The sequence below is a fragment of the Hipposideros armiger genome, unplaced genomic scaffold (genome assembly GCF_001890085.2).
Source record: "Hipposideros armiger isolate ML-2016 unplaced genomic scaffold, ASM189008v1 scaffold_741, whole genome shotgun sequence".
Classification (NCBI taxonomy): Eukaryota; Metazoa; Chordata; class Mammalia; order Chiroptera; family Hipposideridae; genus Hipposideros; species Hipposideros armiger.
The window spans coordinates 703,225-717,896 of record NW_017732091.1 but is presented as its reverse complement, the minus strand read 5'-3'; the positions used below and the strand labels follow the sequence as shown (position 1 = coordinate 717,896).

At 47.1% G+C, this 14,672-nt stretch overlaps 1 long non-coding RNA gene across 1 annotated transcript in view; it reads right to left on the bottom strand.

Annotated features, from left to right (window-relative positions):
• Positions 1 to 260: 260 nt before the first annotated feature.
• LOC109373698 (uncharacterized) overlaps positions 261 to 14,672 on the bottom strand; it is a 22,653-nt gene continuing 8,241 nt past the window's right edge. The window contains exons 2-3 of the long non-coding RNA XR_002122270.1: positions 13,267 to 13,421; positions 261 to 2,031 (exon numbers count right to left, since the gene is read on the bottom strand). This is a non-coding gene — a long non-coding RNA (uncharacterized LOC109373698). The remainder of the gene's footprint in view (positions 2,032 to 13,266; positions 13,422 to 14,672) is intronic.

Sequence of the window (14,672 nt, the reverse complement as noted above, 5' to 3'; positions counted from 1 at the left end):
CCAAAGGGTTTATTAAAGACCAAGATGTGGGGATTGAGTGAAAGAAAGGGATCCAATTGGGCTCCGAGAGCAACTAGGGAGATGGTGGTACCATGGCTGAGGTGAGGGAGGCTGGTGGGGGGGAATGTATTTGGGACTGGAGAACCAATAGCTCTATTTTGCCGTGTTAGGTGTGAGATACCTGTTAGATTTCCAAGTGGAGTAAACAGGTAGACACTCAGTCTGGATCTCAGGGAAGAGACCCAGGTTGGAATGTACGAGTCATCGACATGTAGATGGCACATAAAGCCATGTTTGTTCACCTTAGTCTGCTTCGTAGCTTCAGACAGTACCTTTACCTAACACCCTCCATCCCAGCTCTCAGACAAGCATGTGTCCATTGGCAAAAGAAAGTAAAGTAAAAGACTGGGCAGAAAGGTAAAAATCTGCCATTCTAAAGGAGCAACTTCAGGCACATGCTTAAGATGTCAGATCGCAAGGGCTCTACCACCAAACCCCTTATTTTATCAATGGAGAGCTTGGCGTGCAGAGAAGTGCAATGACCATTGATGTCACAAGGCAGGCACATACTCAGCAGAGCCAGAGCCGGGACCCATGTGTGCTGGCTCCCATCACAGTGTCCTCTCAACATTCCCACAGGCAGCCCCTTTAAGATGACCTGATGGTGTGAGTGTCAGTAGGATTCGAGCGAGGTCAGGTACATGTATATTCCACAAATGAATTTAAAATTAAAATTGGAATCCACGTTTGAGGTTTGCAGTCTTTATCACTGAAGAGTGAGTGAGAGTTCTAGATATGGCACAGAACAAACAGGACTGAGAGTTTTAAAAACAAGAATGCCTTCTGAGAACCACTCTGTTCATATCTGTCTCCATGGCTCTTCTGAGCCCCATTTATCATCAGCGAACTTGGTCATCAGCGAAGGCCAAAGGGGCACCTAGCTCTCAGGTGCTCTGGAGAGCCTGCATCAGCCCACTGTGACTATGGCAACCGAAAGGGAAGGTACCACTTGTGTCCTGCAAAGCGCCACTAGAGGGCTGCAGAGACTAGCAATGACAGGTAGTGACGGCCTGGGAAACCTGAATGGGAGACCCAGCCCCATCGTTTAGAAGCTCAACTCTCCCTTCAGGCTGAGGAAATTGGAGCTTCAGAAAGATTAAGTGGCGGTCCCAAGGCCACCCAGCTGGTTGGTGGCAAAGTCACAATTACATCCCAGGTCCTCTGATTCAGACTTCCATGTGCTATAATGGCAAGCAGTGGATTTTAGAGTCAAGATCCCCTCTTGGGCAGCATCTCATTTTGTGTAGCTGGTCAAATTTCCTAACTTGTCTGAACCTCGGTATTCTCGTCTGTTTTATGGGTGACAGTGCTTCTGCCATGCCACGTTATCATGCTATGTTGGGAAGTTAGCATAGCTGAGAGGCCTGGCATTTAGTAACACCCATCAAATGCCCAGGCCTTGCCCCCTTTCTGCTGAGGTCCTGCTTCCTCTCTGAGCTAGCGTAGCCTCCTGAGGCAACGAACACAAATGATCCTGTCTGGTTACAACACTCGGCTGCATGTACAGGAAGGGCACTGTATATCAGTAAAACAAACAAACAAACAAAACCACAGGAAGTGTCTATATCTAACTCAACGAGGCAGCAGGGGAAAGAAAATGGCTTCTTTGCCACCACCCTAGGCTTTGGATGCCCAGGGTCTGTTCGCCCCCAGCCAGTGGATGTTTACCTGTAAGGGACAAAAGAGCATGCTGGGTAGTGGGAGGACCCGCAGGAATCCTGCCCTCAGCAATAACCCCCGCTCTGCCCCAGGCACACTGCCTTGGGCCCTTGACTTCTCTTGTCTGGTTTCTTCTCACAAGGGTCCTTATATCAGGCCTCATTAGCTTGATTTTCCACAGGAAGAAGCTGAGACTCGGAGAACTTGAATACCTTGTCCTAGTTCTCCCAGCAAGGAAGTGGCAATGCTACAGTTTCATCAGCTCTGCCGGCGCTTTCCCTGGGTCCCCCGCCTCCGTTTTCTTTGAGGTGCCTAGAGGTAAAAAAAAAAAAAAAAAAAAAAAAAGTGAGAATGTGGGAAGCGCCATGAAAGGAAGGCTCCTGGGAGTTCCAAAGGGCGTGGCTGCTCCCGGCTGAGGGGATCCGAAAGGGCTTTTGTGGGGGCGGGGAGCTCCAAGTGCTTGGTCGGAGGTGGAAAAAGAAAGAAGGAATTCCTGACGCGTCTGTCTGTGTGGTAAACCTGATGTATCAAAACATGGTGTATTTGGGGTATAAGAGGGAGGACCACACACACACACACACACACACACACACACACACACACACACACACAGGCTGGTTGAATTCCGTGAAAGAATTCTTCCTGGAAGGAAGTGGAGGTCAAAGGCTGAAGAGAAAAATCTCAAGTTGGAGTTTAACACCAGTATGCCTCACCACCCTTGTGCCTCACCACCAGCTTGCCCAGGAAATGCATTGCATGTTGAGTTGTTCCATTAAAAAGAATAACAATAGCCCTGATGGGAGTGTCTCCCCCAAGATAAACAACAACAGAAAGGCTCTGGGAACTTCCAACACAGCCAAGGGATGACCTGACCTAACTGGTGGGAGAAGATCAGAGGCCAGAGAATCCCAGCTCCCTTCCGCCGCGCCAGGCCTGGCCAACCGCCACTTTAAGATGCCAGCCTGGTGGCCACGTGCGGCAGCTGTAAGGCCACCCCCACACCGGCTGGCATGTGAGCCATCGTGAGTACCTTCTGAACATGACCTTCCAGATGCTCTTGCAAAGCAGTTCCCGAAATAGCCGGGCACCTGAGAATAACCCTTCCATCTAGAAACCACCGCTCCTCCAATGGGCAGGGAGAAATCATCATTAGAATCATTCATTCATCCAACAGAGCTGAGCCTCCAGCTAGGAGCCAAATGTAGTTCTAGGCCCTGGCTGCACAGTGGAATCACCTGGGAACTTTTAAAAATACCAACGCTGGGGCTCCACCCAAAACCAATTAAATAAAAATATCTGGGAGTGGAGCCCAGGCCTTGGTATTCTTTAAAAGCTCTCTGGGTGATTCTTATGTGGTTGAGAACCACTGAATTAGATATTCTATACAACAGAAAAACGTAATCACTGACCAGGCCTCCAGGACCTCACAGTTCCACAGAGCCCCACAGTGTGCACGGTGTTTTTTCCAGCCGGTGACCTTGGTTGCCCTTCACAAGCAGCCTGGGAGGGGTATTGTTATTGCCCGTTTCGCAGATGAGACAGCTGAGGCTCAGAGGGAGGAGATGGCTGCCCAATGTCACACGGCAGGTTAGCAGCAGAGCGGGCACAGAAACCAGGTTTTCTGGTTCCAGGACTCCTGTCCTCATGTCACAGAGGAATTGGACTTGAAAAGAGATTCAGGGCACATCCTAACTGCACCACGGCAGGGGGGGTCAAGAGCCAAAGGAACAAATGGGGGACAGTCCTAGATGGACCTACTTGTCCTAAGGAATGTCCACCGTCCACCAACCACCAACCGACGTCCATCCATGTTCCTGAAACGGTGCCTATTTGATCAACTGCTTGTTTATTTAACTGTTTTCTTTAAGAACTTTTCTAGGCAACAGAGCCTTGTGGCCAGAATAGTAAGTAGATACTTAAAATATCACCTTGCCAAGCTCAACAGTTGGCCTTGGGGTATGCTAACAACCTTTAAGAAGAATACAATTTATTGCACAAATTCTTAGGCTGGGAAGAGTGGTTAGTATCAGGGGGTTGGCCGATTTGCTGGCCATTCATTAATGGTCAGTAGGTGTTTGAGGGGCAGCCTGTGTGAATAGAAAAAAAGAGGGAGACGGGTGCAGCCTGTGGCTAAGAAATGGGCCAAACTTTGAAATCTAATACCCTCTCTGGGTGGCTGTTTAGCCTTATAAAACCTTTGCTTCTTTAGGTGACACACATACTTTGGCCTACTCAGGAGTGGGCTATAACATCTCCCAGGTCGCTGTTTTCCCAAGGGCTGGTCCCTTTGGAAAGAGAACTGACTCTTCATAACAAGATGTACTAGCCCTGTGCTCCCCACTTCAGCAACGTGGGCCTGGCCTCAGCAATGTCTGCTCTTCCAACCATTCCTCTCTCTCTCACTCCTGGCGTCTGCCACTAATAAAAGGCAACCCTCTCATTTTGCAAATGAGGAGACTGAGGTCCAAAGAGAGAGCTAGCCAAAGCCAAGTGGAGAGTGGCCTAGCCAAGTAGAGCTAGGACCAGCCCAGCCTCCTGGCCCCACCCCAGGCTCTATCAGGACAGAAACAACCAGAGCTGGGGAGCATTTGCCTGTGTGGATCCCATTTGTCAAGCTAACTAGAGCAGCTCAGTCATCACCCATTTTTATTTTTAATAACAGTATTATACCAGACTCATCTCAGTGGCCCTTGGGCTCGGGTTCAACCTTAGGCAAAACCATGATATAAGCAAAACTAGTCTTATAACTATTCACGCCTTTCAGGTCAAGAAGAAAAAAAAACTGAGACATGCTTAGATATGCGACTGATATGCATTACTAACACGGCAGTATACGCAAAACCCATATCCATTTATTAAAAGAGGACCCCCCCACCCCCACCCCCAGGAGAAGAATCCCAAAAATAAGTCTCTGACAATAGCACCTTTGGTCTGTGATATCTGGACTCAGCTGACTTCCTTGGCTCCTTCAATAATAGTAGTAATAATAATGACAATAATTGACCTACCATGTGCTGAGCACCCACTATGTCCCAAGTGGTGTAAAGCACGCTTTATATATCATTTCATGTCCAGGTGAAGCAGGTCTTATTTTCTAGGGAAACAAATGAGGAAACTTAAAACTCAGAGTGGGTAATAACTCGGACAAGTTCACACAGTAAGTACCCGAGCAAGGGTCAAGTCTGTTCAAAACACTGAGTCTTTCTACCACATACACAAACCACATGGATTCCTCCTCCTGGACTGAGGCCTTATATGAACAAACGTCTAGAAATTACAGACGTGACAGGGCCTGCACACAGATCCAACGATGCACCAAGGAGAGAGGCACCGGCCCCCCCCAGGGCTGAGCACCTGACAGTTCCCTTCTATAATAACTACACCCCACCCCCCCAAAACTCCATCCCACTCCACCTGCCTGGGACCATCCATCTCCTTGTTAGTCATAGATGCTGGAGGCTGTGAGGAAAACATGCAGTTTGAGCACAGCCTGGCCCAGCCCTGGAATGGAGCCCGATGCCTGTGACATTCATCAACTGGTTAATTTCAGAAAGGCATCCATTTGCACCAGCTGCTTAAAAAGCTCTCGGCCCTCAGGAGATGCTCAGCCAATCACGGGCAAAGGCAGGGAGTTTTTCTGGGAACCGTACTCAACCGGGTGTCTGTGTGCTGCTCGTTTGGTTGTATAATTTCAGCGAGGCTCAGAAAGATGGAGAGTAGGCTTTAAATGATCTTATTTTTTTTACATTATTATTATACTGATGGCTCACATTTGTCCTTCATGCACATGTGCCCTGTGACCTTAAGAAGATGGTCATGATGAAAATGATTGCTGTTGCTCTTTAAATGGTGAGAGATGCCTGTTTCTGACAGATTCTCTCCAGGTGGCTAAATTGTGTGTGTGTGTGTTTGGAGAGAGGGGACAGGGAGAGTCGCCACAGGTCCAGGGTCTGTGTCTTAACTCTTGTCAGTTCAGGTTCAAGCCTCAAATGAGAAAATCCTTTCAGGAATGATTGATAAACCAAAATGCAAATGCATTTCACATAGAGAAGGAGCAATCCCTCACTAATTCCCAGAATTGTCAGGTTCCCTTAAGAGACCAAACACTTTGTGACCACAGATTTGGAATAAAGGGCACGAGATGTTCTCAGGGGACCATTCCACTGGCCTAGGACGGGGCTGGGGACCATGGTGGACCAGCCTCACCTCTACAGATAATACTTATCAAGGCCTCTCAATGTGCCAGACACTGGACAGGATCGATCTCAGCCTTTGCAAGACCTCTAGGAGAAGGGCACCAGTTATCATCCCCATTTTATTGGTGGTAAAGTAGAAGCTTAGAGGTCAAGTCTAGGTGCATTTAGCTGCAAAGCTGACAGCTCTCAACCACCCACTTTGTCCTATCCTCTAGGTTTGGGCTAAAGAGCTGGTGTTATCCGCCTGTACTCACACCACCTTCTCCCCTCTCTAGAACTGGAGATTGATTTTTACTTACATGTTCCTTTTTATGGTCTCTATGTAAGCCACCTGTCTGGATGCATTTGACAGTTTATATTTTTGTTTTACACTCAATGGTAAATTAGAAAAAGAATTAAAAATCAGGACAGGATATATATAGTAGAAAGAACTTGGAGGTGATGGTAGAAGGGTGGAGAGGGGAGGGGAGAACAGAAATATGCAGGTGTTGCATTCATTCATTCATTCAATGATAAATCTGTGCCGAATACCTACTGTGTGCAGCTACTGAGTGCTTAGAGCTGACAATAAAAAGGTGAACAGAACTAGGCTACGTCCTCAAGCTTTGCAGTGTGGAGGGGTAGGGGTGGGGGAAAAAGTGGGGGTTCAGGGCATTTGGAAGCAAAGGAAAAGGCGCAATCTGATCTTGCCAAAGTCTGGGGAGGAGTGGGGGGTACTGGGAAAACGGTACTTTTTTTTTTTTAAGATTTTTATTGGGGAATTGGGGGAAGGGGAACAGACAAGTTGCTGTCGTTTTGTTCTTCAGTCTAGTTGTGGAGGACATGGCTTCACTGGCCCAAGTTGGCACCATCATTGCGCTCTTCCTGGGCGAGGCAGATCAGTCGCTGGCTTCTGGACAGCCGCTCACGGTGGCTGCTGGCCGCTCATGCTGGCTGCTGGCTACACACAGTAGCCCATGGCAACCCACTGCAGCAGGGGCTGCAGCCTACGCCGTCGCCGGTGACTCACGGCACCCCAGCTCCAGGTTGAGCTGTTGTTCAGCATCTTAGCTGTAGAGGGCAGTGTCACTGGCCCTCATATGTGGGATCCGAACCGGGGCCCTCTGGCATCCCAAGCCAGCTCTTAACCAACGTGCCACTCAGCCGGCCCAAAACAGTACTTTATAAACTAGGCCCAATAGCTCTATTAGCTCATTAACAGCAGCATAAGATCAATTGAGGAAGTTCATCTTTTTAATCCATGTTTAGTACAGTCTTAATATGACAAGTATTTAGAACTATTGGCTTATGAATGAGTGATGAAACATGCAGACGTGGCATTTAAAAAAAGTAAATTAACCTTTATTAATTTAGGCACTAATCTAAGGACTCATTTAGTCCTCACTCAAATGAATAAGAGGTCAATATTAATACCATTCCCATTTTACAGACTAAAAACTGAGTCGCAGATTGATATAGATGGCCCAGTAATACTTATTATCTGTGCGACACCTGATACTAAGGTTAGAGCAAGGAGTAGAGGGAAGAACACAAGTTTGAATTAGAACAAGACTCTGCCACATAGTAGCTCTGTAGACTTGCGTCTTCAGGGGTAAAGCGAATGGGTTGGTAGATAATTTCTGAGAGCCTTTCAATGTCAAACCCTGAAAACACTTCTTAACTTTATTTCCTATGGAATAAAGCAAGGCAGGGTGAGAGATGAGAAATGGAGCACAGCAGGCTGAAACCACCAGGGCTTTAGAAGATGCCACTGGAATTCCATCTGTTGGCATCAACCAACTGTTGCACCCAGGGGGTAATCAAGATATACTTGTTGAAGAACAAACTGAATGTATAAAGAAAATAACTGGTAAAGGCAATATAAGATGCTCACTCAGAGGTGGAAAAAGATTGATGCCATAAAGTATAGAACAAAAGAAAGTAAAAGCAAAAGTTCATGACCAATCAGTCGCCAGTGGGAGTGCTGGGGAGGAAGCATGATAGACAGATGAGGATACTGAGGTTTCACAGGAGGGTGGTCAGGAGCGCCAGTTCTGGCATCAGACCACTACTTTGAGTTCAAATCCAGGTCCCACCGCTCTGTGGTGTGACCTTGGGCGAGTCCCGCAACCTCTCTGTGCCTCGTTTTCCTTGTCTGAAATTTGGGGATATTATTAGTTCCTTCCTCACAGGGTCGCTGTAAGACAAAGTGAGATAGAATAGCCCTGGGACATGGTAAAGTGTGTTATGAATGTGACCGTTGTTATGAATCGCACACTGGCGTGAGGGAGACAGACAAGTGTTTTTGTCCCGTCCCACGTGATTATTCCTTGACAGAAGTTATGGCAGTGGCAAGAGGATGAGGTAAACAGGTGATTAGTGAGATCCCTGACAAACACAGAAGGAACTGAACCAGCGGTTATGGAGACGAAAAGGTCAAGGTCTAGTCAACACATGTAGACGTGTATACGGGGCTCCGTAAGAGATGGCCCCTCTCCGTGTCCTGTGAGGGCAGATCCAGAGGAAGTGAGCTCGCTTCATATAGGAGGGAAGAATTTCCTGATAAGGCGTGAGGTATAGGTTCTCAGGGAGGAGGTCACGTGCCTGTTTCCTACTGTTTTGAGCTTTAACATGTAAATAAATTCTTCTCCTGCTGAAGTCAAGTCTAAACCAAGGCCCTGGGTCGGACAAGAGGACTCATTCCAAGTCTCAGGCCTAAAAACCGAGCGTCTGACCCATTCTTGTGGTTGCTTTGGTGCTATCTTTTTTCACATTCAGCCACCACTTGCTGAACACCTACTGTGTGCCAAGCACCCTTCAAGACCCAACACTTCATTAATATTCTAGGCTTCTTCTCCCTATTGGGCTTTTCTGAGGCACCACAGTCGTGCACATGAGCGTGTCATTCCCATTCAGCCTCCGTTCTTGTGAGTTCTCTAGGAGCTTAGTTTTGACCACGGACATGAACTCAAGTCAGCCAGAAGGATGTTGTGCTTCCCTCCCTGGTGGCATTCCCCTGAGGACTGGTGGGCAGAGGCAGGCTGACGCAGGTTCTGTGCTGCGAGGCCCTCAGGGCCTGGGTCCCCATGGGCCCCGGGCAACCCGGGCCCCAGAAATCACCAGCGCGAGGCACTGACTTCTCTCGATCTCTTGGGTGCTGAGTAATGGGGGTAAATTAAAGAGAAGAATCGCATAAATAGGCCACTTTACCAAGTGATCATATTCACACATAGGAACCACAAAAGCAATCCCAACAACAGGGACACGCAGCGCTAATGAGACCGGAAAGCTGTTTCAGTTTCTGGGCTCTGCTCGCTGGTGTTTTGAAAGCTGCAGGAATGTCCTGGGGGAGAAAATTCCACCAGGACGGGCTATTATCAAGCTGTCATGGAAGAGGTGGGGAAAGACTGCCATCGAGAATCTGATTCGTAGGCTGCTCTCAGAAGGAGCCAATGGGAGGTCTGATCAGGGCTCATCCTTCTAATGTGGCCTGATTGTTGAGAAATAAATGCCCAGGGTTACGCTGCCTCTTGCAAACTCCTCAGCCAGGCAGCCCCTCTGGGGCAGAGGCTGGGCAAGGGAGCAGAGCGTAATCTGATCCCACCACCTGCTGGCTGGCTGGGGGGCAGTAGGGAAGGAAAGGCGGGTGTTCAAGGATGCTTGTTGAGGCTTTGCTTCCTTCTCCTCCTCCCTTCCCCATCCTCCAACAGAATTGCTTATTCCTCTAGCAAAAACCCTGACTCTGAGTGCCAAGGTTCTCCATGCATAAAAGAGGGATGATACATTTGTTATCCACTTTTCCAGTGTCTTATCAGGCTTCACAGTCTAATATTTATAAAGCATCTTGAACTTCTTCAGCAAAAGGTGACCATCCATAATCACCTTGAACCGTCATTGAAAGCTGATATTTATGGAGCACCGACTTTGGACCAGACTGGGTGCTGGATATTATATATATTATCGCATTCAGGCCTCACGACAGCCCGGTAAAACAAGTGTTGCTATCCCTGTCTTTCTGGCAAAGAAAAGGGAGCCCAGAAAAGTTATGGAAACTTGTCTAAATTTACACAGGTACAAAAAGAGTCAGGACTGAGTCTGACTCCGAAGTTTTCCCGGGGCGTGTGTGGCTCAGCCTGGATGTACTTTGGATTGTGTCTTCTAGGATTTTCTGTTCCTCTATCCGATGAGTACCCACTACTTCCAGGTATTCTTCTTTGTGTGTGTGTTTTTTAGGTCTCATCTTCTCTATACCTGTGGCTGTTTTTTTTATGGCTTTCTCTGTCTCTAGGTCTCTCTCTCTCTCTCTCTCTCTCTCTCTCTCTCTCTCTCTCACACACACACACACACACACACACACACACACACACACACCACCACCACCACCACCACCACCAGGTGGACAGCACTCTCATCCTACCCCCAGGTTACACAGCAGCAGGAGTTCTGGGCCCTTCCTCACAAAGACTTCTTTTCCCTGCTCTTCTCTGGCCAGCCCCATTCTCGTCACACAATTCCCAGAGACCACAGTCCCTGAGCCCTGCTGACGGGGCCAGTTCACCTCCTGGAAGCCAGCAGTGGGGATAGCACCTCCTCTGGTGCGCCTTCCCTGGCAAGGTGAACAGGGCTGTTCAGTCATTATATGCTACAATTCATTTGACAATGAAGCATATGTTGCTTTGTGACAGCTCTTCCATAGTTGCCTTTAACAACTGTTTAGTCCTTAAATCTTTCATGTGCTTATGTCTTGTTCCTGGAAGCAGGAATCTTGTCTTATGTCTTTGTTCCATCAACAGTTCCCACATGCTTGACACGTGATTGGCATTCAATAAATATTTGTTGGTTTTAGATCAAATTTCCTCCCCTTCCTGGGAATGGGTCTGCCTAATTACCCCTTTTGGCACATTCTATCCCTTGCTGGATACTTCTGTCTCCCCTTCCCCCATCCTTACTTGTTTGTTCATTCTTTCCCCTCCTCCATTAACTCAGCACAACTCAGGGAGTCACGTTTACTTGCAAAATCACCTTCTTTGGGTCCTACAAGTGGAAAGCAAGCCCAATTTAGCGCCTCATGATCTAAGTTTTGGTCACCATATGACAACGGAGTTTATGGCTGCATGACCTTGGCTAAACCACCAGGCTCTTCTGAGCATCCATTTCTCCCACAATTATTGTCCCCAGGTCTTTCCCCTCTCGGACCACGCTGCTGAAACACATCTTGCCAAGGTCATCAATGCTCTACCTCAACGAAATCCAATAGACTCTTTGCAGCCTATTTGGACCTCTCAACACATTTGTCCTTATTGACCAGTTTTTCCTAAATATTCTTCCCTCAGCTTTCATGACATCACCTTTGTCTGATACCCTTCTGACTTCTCTAGCTGCTGCTTCCTCTCATTGTTATCATTCTTATGAAAATAATTAACATAGTAACTAGCATTAATTGATGCTTACTACATCCCAGGATTATACTAAACTTTCTAGATACTGTTCTATACGGAAGGTGCTATTATTGCTTTGTTGAAGAGGAAGAGGCCACGGTCAGAAAGGGGTCATAACTTGCCCAGAGACATATGGCCAGAGTTGTCTGAGCCCACAGCATATTTTCTCAGCAGACACAATATGCTTCTCAGCGTCCATTCTAAGGCCTCTCCCTCTGCTTCTCCCGTTACTTTTGGAGTTCCTTGAAGCTCTCTCCAGGGCCGGTTTCTCCTCTCTCTGTCTACTCTCCCTGGGCAACCTCACCCACTTCTTTGTCCTTAACCTTCCACATGGAAATACTTTCATATGGCTGCCTTCAGCCGGTGCTCCTCTCCTGAGCTCCAGACCTTTTCTCCAACTGCCCATGGGACAGCAGCACACGATGTCGCAAGGCTGTCATGTCATCTCTTCTTCAAAACCTAGTCTTCCTCTCAGACTCCCTAGCTCAGTAAAATCACATGACCATCCACCAACTGCCCAACTCAGAAAATGCAGTGTCATCTTTCCCACCTCTCATTCATCCTCCTCAGCAACATTTCCAGGCCCTTTAAGACTTGGTTCTTGCCTCTCTTTCCAGCTTCATTTCTTCTCATTCAGCCCCTGACATCCTTCACCTAGCTATGATCACCCCATTGCAATTCCTGGAATGAGCCAAGCTCACTTGCTTTCTCTGTTTTTCCTGTCTCTGGGTCTTCTACCAAGTGTTCCTCTAACTGTTACATATTCCAGTCCTTGTTCCTAACCTAGCTCAACCTTACTTACCTACCGTTGAGGTCTCATCTTAAACGTTACTTCTTTTGTAAACACTTTTCTAGACCAGATTAAATCTTTCTGCTGGCACCCTTATGTCCCCCGTACATAATCAATCACACTTCACTGCAATTACTTTTGCAACTGTTGATGTAATCTTTTCCGTTGTAGTATCTTGAGCATCTAGTATAGCGCCTTGCGCATAAAAAGCTCTCAAAATATATTGAATGAATGAATGAATGAGCTGCAAAATAGAGTTAATTATAACTACTCAGTTATATTGGGTAATTGCGGAAATTACATGACAGAGCATTTATGATTGTACTTTGTAAAATTGTAGAACAAACCTCCACAACAATAAAACGTTACACATGGTTGATCTCCCCTACTTTTCCAGATTCCTTGTCCTCTTTCTGGACCCACCATCTATCTCCTCAACAGTCAAGAGATCATGATGATCCAAGTCCCATCAGGGACTCCAGCTGACACTTGCCCCATGTTCTCTCATTTGGAGGCGCCTTTCTGATCCAGGAGCTGCTCAGGTTGTTTTCCATATCATCTCTGTTGGTTCCACCCCCAACTTAGCTCAATCAGCAGCTGTTTCCAAAGCCTTATACTCATCCCATCCTACCTACTGCCCAACTTTGGTCCAGTCCAGTACAATGCTTTAGGCTGATTCTCCCCACACTAGGTCTTGGTGACCGTCTTTGCAGTAAGGATTAACATCTTGGTTTCCAAACACCCTAAGGTCCCTCTTGCTTTAACTCACTCCAGAAACTTTGGGAGAGGGGATATACTGACCGAAGGCTCTCCAGGCCATGGAGAAGTTGACTTGGAGAGGAATAGAATACTGAAAGAGTTTTGTTTTGTTTTTAAAAATATTGTTGGGGAGCAGTGTGTTTTTCCAGGACCTATCAGCTCTAAGTCAAGTAGTTGTTCCAATCTAGTTGTGGAGGGTGCAGTTCAGTGGCCCATGTGGGATCGAACCTTGGTGTTATGAGTAGTGCACTCTAACCAGCTGAGCTAACTGGCCACCCCTAGAATACTGAAAGAGTTTTAAAGCAAACTGTCAATCAATGGGTTACAGGGAAGAGAGGTTGAAATGGATATGAGAAAAGAAAGAAAGAGAGAAACAAGGACGTACCTGTGAGGGCAAATGAGTTGCTGGGTGAGCAGGAGAGTGAATCAATCCTCCCTGGTCATCCTTGGTTCCATTGACAATGGCATCTCACCAAAGCAGGGTATTGTCTCTGGCCAGCTCCAAACAGAGGTGGGTGTCCCTTCCCATCTAGGATTACCCTACACAAGACACACATTTGATCTCTTATGATTTAATTTGGAGACAGAGTTGCTCACTCAGAACCATTCTTGATGCAAGATTTCTTTTTTTTTTTTTTTTATCAGCACCAGGATTATGTTGTGAGAAAGTCAATCACTGTATCAGCTCGTGGTTTCAAATTGTAAAATTAACCGCAATCACAACAGCAAAACTCCTTCACCTAAGGAGAGGGCATAGACGTGCGCCCTCCTCTCCACTTCAACACCCCTCCTTCTTAGACTAACACCCTTTGTGGCTTCTGGAAAACTGCCCTGGGATGTTCATCAACTTGATGTTACCTGTGTAAACATATGAGAGGAAAGCACTTACCGTGATCTGCCCTGGACCAGCCATACCAGGAACGGACTAGCTTCTATTTAATATCATAGAAGAATTTCTCTGGAAGTCTAAACACTGAGGCATTCAATCACTGTGAATGTGCAAATTTTTTTTAAGTGTTAGGTTCATTTGCAATTAGCATATCTCAATTCCAAACAAAGTGCTCATGGGATGCTCAGGCGAGCACCCCTAACCCTTGTATTCTCTTGAATGCAGGCACCTTCCCTGGTTCCCTTTAGGTCTCTCTTTCCCCATTCTGCCCTCACTCTCCTTGGTTTCCCTGTGGCAGAATCTCTTTTCACCACGCACCCCCCACCCCATCCTGGGCCCAGAAGCAGTATTGCTTGTATAACATTCAGGGTGCTAAGCTTACCTGCACCTTTCTCTGTTTTTACTGTGCAATTTTGGGAAGTGACAGAACTGTCATAATATGTATGTTTAAGTCCCTGAGTTTTCAGTTCAACAGAGAAGAAAAGGAGGAGGGTGGGGGGCTCATGAAGATGAGAAGGGTAGCAGATGAATTTTATGATTTTTCAAGATATTAGTCCTAGAGTTTCATTTTTTCCACCCCCACCCCCCCAAAAATCCCTGCATAACAACTAGACAGAATGACGAGCAGTGACACCTTGGAAGGCAGCCAGTCTAACAGTATTAGAGAGATAATATAATTTTAGAACTGGAGGGAGCCTGGGACCTGATTCAGTCCAATGCTCGCATGTTAAGATAAGAACTGTGAGGCCCAGGGAGGTGTTGTGACTTGTTCAAGGTCACATAGGGAGTTTGGTCTAGGACCAGCCTTCTGGGCAGTCAAGGCCACACTATCCAGACTCAGGCAGGGCTTGAGTAGCAAGAGCAAGGTCTGTACAGAGGGCTGGGGTGGGGGGTGGGGGGTG